Source organism: Tursiops truncatus, chromosome 14, assembly GCF_011762595.2.
Source record: "Tursiops truncatus isolate mTurTru1 chromosome 14, mTurTru1.mat.Y, whole genome shotgun sequence".
NCBI classification, from domain to species: Eukaryota; Metazoa; Chordata; class Mammalia; order Artiodactyla; family Delphinidae; genus Tursiops; species Tursiops truncatus.
The window spans coordinates 43,974,374-43,981,986 of record NC_047047.1 but is presented as its reverse complement, the minus strand read 5'-3'; the positions used below and the strand labels follow the sequence as shown (position 1 = coordinate 43,981,986).

The 7,613-nt window shown below is 44.3% G+C and overlaps 1 pseudogene; it reads left to right on the top strand.

Moving 5' to 3' along the window:
* The first annotated feature begins 2,401 nt into the window (after window positions 1-2,401).
* Window positions 2,402-2,641, top strand: LOC101322335 (CDC42 small effector protein 1 pseudogene; annotated as a pseudogene).
* The last annotated feature ends 4,972 nt before the right edge of the window (window positions 2,642-7,613 follow it).

The following is a 7,613-nucleotide window of genomic DNA, read 5'->3' as shown; positions in this document are numbered from 1 at the left end:
ACAAGAGATGAAGCCATTTGTCTGAGCTCACAGGGAGGGGGGTGCCAAGGTTACAATTCAGGATGCCCATTGCAAGTTTCCTTTCACCCAAGATCTTGAAAACAGAATTCCTACCCATCTCCATAAACTGAGAAGTCACCAGAATTGGACTGAATTCCAATTCCCATGATTCCTAAGACGAGGAGCTTTTCACAAGGCAGGCATGTTTCTTGGGGGCTGGGGATCCCAATTTCCTATACTTGAGAAACATTCCATTGCGTAAGTACACATTATATGGTGTCCAAAAGAAAGAAGATATTTATATTGGTAATTGATTAGTTGAGGGATGGATCTGTATTTTGTTGCAATTAGCATTATCCTCAATGTTCCTATTCTATTTTCCAATATGCTTAAAAGGGATCACTACCGAACATTCCCCAGACTATGAAATAACACTACAAGTGATTCTAGAAGTTTTTGCAAAATTTGGAGGCTTCACCCACACACCGGCGCTCTAAATAAGAACAAGTGTTATTAAGTAGCCCTTTCATTCTTAAAATTAGGTCATCTTATTGAGTAATTAAAACCACCACCAATAGCATTTCTGGTCATTCCAATAATCCTCCCCCAAATTCTTAAAATACTACCAGAGTTGAAAAGGAAGTTCCACCCAACTTACCAAATGTAATAAAAACTGCCTGAGAAAAGTCCTTTGACAGGCAGAACTCGTAGCCAGTCAAAGAATATTATTTTCACACAGTGTTTAAGATTTACAGAATCCTTTCTTTTTTTAAAATTTATTTAATTTTTTGGCTGCGTTGGGTCTTCGTTGCTGCACGCGGGCTTTCTCTAGTTGCGGCGAGCAGGGGCTACTCTTCATTGCGGTGGCTTCTCTTGTTGTGGAGCTCTGGCTCTTCAGTAGGTGTGGCACGTGGGCTCAGTAGCTGTGGGTCACAGGCTTAGTTGCTCTGCGGCATGTGGGATCTTCCTGGGGCAGGGATTGAACCCGTGTCGCCTGCATTGGCAGGCAGATTCTTAACCACTGCACCACCAGGGAAGCCCCAGAATCCTTTCTTAATGCCTAAGGTTTTACTTGGTCCAGTCATGCTGGGTATAAGTTTTACACTTTATGACGATTTTTGGAAGGGAGAGGGTAAAGGTATTCTTTTTTGGACATGCTGTCTTTTATAGTGATATGATAGCAACACTGGATTATATATTAAACCACCAGCTAAATATAAATTAAGTTCACAGGCATAATCCAATCAAGCATGACCTACATATATTTTTGGGTTTTGACATCCCGACATCTTAACCTTAGGGTATGAAAGAACTGGACTAGGAATTGGGAGATTGTACCATAGAAATCAAATCAGGTTTTTCCATTCTGATCCCTAAAACAAACGAAGACAATTTATTTGTTTTAGGGATCAAAAATTAAACAAAGACAAAAAACAAAACACACCAGCTTTCCGAGATGTGGAAGTTTAGATAACGTCTTTTCTGTGTAGTTCTCAGGAAGTAAGATTCAAGTGCCCTTTGTTTGTATTTGTAAAGAGTGGCCACACACCCAGGTGATCAGGAAACACACCTTTCCTTCCTTTCTCCAGTATGGTCTATGTAGGCTTTCCCAAACTAGTATCCTCCCAGCACTCTCTCCACTGAATGTGACTTGAACAAAGGGCTTGGGGGTGGTGGGAAAGGAGGGTATCGTGGTACAACTAGCTTTGGAAATGTGAGACGTCCACCTTATGAAGCATGGTAGCCTATTAAAGTCTGAGAAAATCTGCAATTAAATTCAGGTCTGTTTTGGATTATCTGAGCATTTCCCAAGCCAGCTTCACCACGGAACTCCATTCCCCTCTAGGCCGTGCATTCTGTGGGCTACATTTAGATAAGCAAGAACACTAGCTCAGACACAGGTCCTCAAAGGCTTTCTCTGCCACTTGACAGCTTTGAGAATTTGGGTAAGTCACTTACCCTCTCAGAGTCCTGGTTTCCTCATCTGAATTATGTAGAAAAGAAATCTAGCTCTGCCAGCCGGCCCTTGGCTTCACCACCCCACCAAGGAGCGAGCCTGAAAAACCCACACTGGTGGGCCCCAAGCGGGACACCACCCCCCCCACCAGCTGCCGCCAGTCGCCTCAATGCCGGAGTAGAGCAGGGTTCCAAGTCTGTGGAAGACATCATCTTGTGCCTGCCTGCCCACCCCACTCTCTGACCTTGCTAGTCTCTCAGGGTCTGAGATGCTGACCTTCACTGCTCAGCTAAGGGCTCCAGAGACTCTACTTTCTCTATACGTGTCCAGCTGAGTAAACCTAGGATGCTGTTACACCTGAAGGGAGTGAGGAGTGGGCGGTCAGGGCACCAGAGTAAGAGCCCTCTGGGGCCTCAGGCAGAGTGAAACTGTAACCAGCAGGGGATGAGTGAATTTTGGCACAAACTGGGCTGCTGCATGGTAGGGAACCCCCAGCTGAAGAAGAAGAGGAGGTGGCTTGGCTGGGCCATGATTGGGGAACCAATGAATTTTGTCCACCTGACTCACATTGGCTCTAGGGAGATGGGGGTTGGAGATGGACTGGCCATGACAGGTGCAGTTCAGGAGCAGATCAGATTCAAGGGAGAGCAAGACAGGCTGTGGAGCAATTCTAGGGGCTTGTAGCTCCAATAGGAATGGTTCTGCTGTATGTCCAAGCTTCACTCTGTCCCGCCCAGAAGACATGCTGCCCCTACCAGTTTCCCTCTTAGAATCAGTGACCCCAGGGCCCCTCTTTTCCCTATCTAATAGTGCCTCAAAAGGCTTGGGCGCTGGACTCCCTCTTCTCCCTCTGGCTGTAGCCCCTCCTGGAGATGGGATCAAGGCAGCAGGACTGACCAAGTGACTACTCGTTAGCCAGAGAAGCTCAGCTGAAGCCCTGAACACTCTCAGATCTGAGGGAGGAGTTTTCTTGGACTTGGAATGTGATCCCTTCTCCTGAATGACAGCCTAGGTGCCATATGCTTTTAAACTCTTAGCCTGGAACTCCTTAAATATGGTCGGTAGGTGAGATGACCAAAGCTGAAGCTGGCTTTGCTGAGATGCTGCCTACCTCCCTGCCCTTCTCTTTCCTCCTGGAATGAACTGAAGCAGATGTCAAGCAGGGACTGGGAGGGTGACCCCTGGCTAGTTTACTTTCTCTTTAGATCTCAGATTTTAAACTCACAGTGCCTCAATATGTCTCTGCCAATACCAGGGTCTTTCTCTAGGTAGGCCTCTAACCCTATGTTTCTGTAGCATTGCTGGCTCCCTACAATCTTTCCCTTTTTTAAATTAATAAAAAATTTAATTAAAAAAAGAAAATAAATCTATCTCTCATCATATTTTGAAGACATAGTATGTACTCAGTAAAGACTTGCCTCCTTCCCTTCGCAATCCATGGTAGTATAAATCTTTCTGTGTCGCACCAAGTGTTCCAACGTCCTCTCTAATGTGACCACTTGCTTTTTCCAGTCTCATCTCCCAGTAACAGGGAGAAGTGCTAACGCTCTTTTAAAGCCAGACTCTCTAGAATGTAAACTTACTAGCTGTGGGACTTAAGCCCAGTTACCTACCTTCTCTGTGCCCAAGTGTTCCCACCTGGAAAATGGGGCTAATAATGGTAACTGCTTCATAGGGTTGTGAAGATTAAAGGTTAATATTGATAAAGCACTCAGAATAACATCTGGCATAGGTAAGTGCTCAATAATCTCATTAAAGCTACTAGTAGTTTTATTTTCTAATCATACACTATACTCCAGACACACTTGGCTCTTGGCTACACAAAGATACCTGATGCTTTCCCATGTCCATGTCTTTGCTCTTGCTGACCTCTTCACCTGGAGTGTCCTTCTTCACCTGTTCAACCTGGTAAAATCCTATGTATTATTCCAGGCCCAACCATGAATGCTACCTTCTTGATGAAGGCTACCTTCTTGATGAAGGCTTTCCAGATTTCCCCTAACCTGGTAGCTTCCTCTTTTATTTATTTATTTATTTTGCAGTACGCAGGCCTCTCACTGTTGTGGCCTCTCCTCTCCCGTTGCGGAGCACAGGCTCCGGACGCGCAGGCTCAGTGGCCATGGCTCACGGGCCCAGCCGCTCCGCGGCATGTGGGATCTTCCCGGACCGGGGCACGAACCCGCGTCCCCTGCATCGGCAGGCGGACTCTCAACCACTGTGCCACCAGGGAAGCCCGGTATCTTCCTCTTTGAAGGAATCCCCTCAGGGCTTTGTAGCTGTCTCCTGGCTCTTATCATGTTCAACTTTGTATCCAATGAGTTTTATACTCCTGGAGGAGCAATACACACACACGCGCGCACACACACACACACACACACACACACACACACACACACACACAACACCCAGCAGTGTGATCGAGCAGGGAAAACTTCAGGCTGGGAACCAGGAAACCTGGGCTCTGGTCCCAGACCAACCACTCTATAATCTTGGGTAAGTCACTTCATTGAGATTTGGTTTCCTCTTTCTTAAAACAGTGGGTTGGATTAGATGAGATCCGAAGCCTCTTCTATCTCTACCCTTCTGTAAGTCTAGTGTACACTCCTTGGACTGCCATATACATGCCTGTGGGATTTCCAGTGAATAGAGGAACAAAGTTTGATCCAGAAATATCTGGTCACAAACCCTTGATTGCATTGTTTTTAAAAGCAAAAGACTGAACAATCCAAATAAATAAAGTGTGGCATATAATGGAATAGTAAGCGGCTGTAACAGCAACAACATAGAATAAGGAAGCTTACCATGTGCTGAGAAGGAGAAAGCTTTAGGATGCATTAAGTGAAAAAAAAGGCAAGATACAGAACAGTGTTTGTAGTATGCTACGTGTTGTATAATAAAGGGAGAGAAGTAATAAAACTATGTATTTGATTTTGTTTATACATGCCTAAAGAGACACTGGACAGGTATCTCTTTTAGAGAAGTGCCCCGTTAGAGCACATAGAAATTTAAAAAGTGGTTACCTATGGGGAATGGAGGTGGGGCTATGAGGTGAGTGGGGACAGGGTGAGAGTGAGAATTTCAATGCATACCTTTCAATACCATTTTGATTATTTACGAATGTGAATGTATTGCCTACGCAAAGAAAAAGCTAAAGTTAAAAGAGAAACCTCTGATGGTGACAGTATTTTTTTTTTTTTTTTTTTTCGGTACGGGGGCCTTTCACCGTTGTGGCCTCTCCCGTCACGGAGCACGGCTCTGGACGCACAGGCTCAGTGGCCATGGCTCACGGGCCCAGCTGCTCCGCGGCATGTGGGATCTTCCCGGACCGGGGCACGAACCCGCGTCCCCTGCATCGGCAGGCAGATTCTCAACCACTGCGCCACCAGGGAAGCCCGGTGACAGTATTTTTAAACAAAAACATATATTTATCTTGTTGATTTTCAGTTTTCAGTGAGGCTAGGGAAGAACTAAGGAATGATTTACTAATTGATTGCTGCAGCTTTGTACTGGGGTATGAATCCCTGTGGCAATATTGTCATTGGAAAGGTGAAACTCTGGCAGTTGAGATATTCCTGGAGTTTTTTTCTCAAGCCAGCCACATTGATTCTCCAGTTCATACCACCTGATACAGGTGCTCAGAAACCAGAGGCCTCCATCTGTCTGGGATGTGGCCAGTGATTGTGTGAAAGGCCCCCAACTACAGCATCAGCATCCTTATTCTTTCTGGAGGATCTGGGAGAATTCAGTTGAGGAGGAGGACAGGGGCAGCCTAGCAAATTCTCAGATCCTCTTGGAGGGCAAATTAACAGAAGAATGACTGGAGAAGGCTCTGATTAGCACCTACATTGCCAACAGCTAAGACACAATTCAGAGAATGCATTCGGATAATTTTCCCAGCCTTCCCTAGAATCTACCCCTCAGATAGCATAAATCTTCCCACCAAATGGGTAAAATCCCCAGTTCTTCTCAGATTCAGTTAGCCCACTGCCTTAAGAAACTTAGACCTAAAAATATTTTTGTTCCTACCAGAGCCCTGTAGCAATTAGAAATCCAATATATGATTTTCTCGCTTGCTTTGGTCTAAGGTCCTCTTTGGAGAGAATCCTGAGAGTGTAAATTACTTGCAGCTGAGACAGGCCCATACTTACCCAGCAGGTATTGTATCAAACCCCAGCACTCCCACTCAGCTGCTCCTGGGAAGGCCTCAGAAGAGATTTTCAAAGCAGACTTCATAAAAACAAACACTCCCACCTCTACCCCCATCTCCTGTCCCTTTCGAAAAACAAACAATACTGCTCTGTTCACCAAACACAGGGGGATTTTCTGTTTAAAGTATTTTTTCTTATTCCATATTGGCAGCACTTATTAAGGAGCAGATGACTTTCAAGTTGGGTGAACTTTGAAACATAAGCACATAAGAATCCAGGTGCTTAAAATTTTTTCAAACTTAGACACATCCTTACAGCCCTGAAAAGTATCTTTTTAAAGTTTTATTAAAACTATGTCAGTTTTTAAAAAAAAGGGTGCCTTTGACCACATCTCGAGTCATTATGTTTGCTTTTAAAGCTTGTAGTAAAATGACTAAAATCCTATTTCCCTTTTCAAACTTTTGGAAACAGCTTTGGTGTCAGATGGACCTGAGTTTGAATTCTGTTTTCATCAGAATTCAAGACCTGTAAGACCTCAGGCAACTGACCCAATCTCTTTGCCTCAGTTTCCTCATCAATAAAATGGTGATAATTATGGTACGTACCACACAGATTAGCTGTGAGGATTAAATAAATACATGTAAAGCACTTAGAGTGCCTACATATATATGTAGTAAAAATAATAATATCAAAACAATAACCAAAAATTATTATACATTGCATCTCATTGGGGGAAAATGCTTATTAACTGAAATTTAGCAAATATTTCCTCATTTTTGTGAGTCTTTAAGGGCCCACATTTCAGTCTTAAACAAAGGCTTATTATTAAAATTGAACTCTTGCTTCCTCTAACCTGTGTGTAAAAGAAAGAACACAAGAGAAGAGACCAGCCTGCAAACCATGAGAAGGAAGCAAGGACAGAATTTCATCGCCTCTATGGCAAATGTTCAAATAGTCTTAGTGTTTTTGTCATCCTCTGAGAATGAGGTGTAAAGTTTTGGCTGTGACCACACATCCCCACCCACTCAGTATCTGAGGACAGAGGATGGGAAATGAGGAAACCCCAATGTCAGAAGTATGATTAGAAGACAAGATCCAATCACTCAATCCAGACAGAAGAGTTTCCCTTCAGACCAGCTACATGTTCAACTTCTCTGACCTCTGTGAGGGAGTGGTTTTTCTCTCTGTTTCTCTTTGTTCCTCACCCATCAGCCTATGAATTTTTGCAATTTCTTGAATGAATTCTAGGCATGAATCTAGCCCACTTCTGGAATCCTTTACATAGGCCAGCAAAGTATGTCAAATTGGGGTGGGTGGGTGGTTTATCTTGAGGCAATGGCAAGATGTCATTGCCAAGGTCGTCTTTGGACTTCCAAAAGAATGATACCAGTCATGAAAACATTAGCCATGCCTGCCTTCTGCTCTCAAAAAGCATCTGGCTTGCTGCCCACAGATACCGAGGCCATTGTGATGGAGGCACTATGGGAAGCCTGGGGTTGGAAATGACC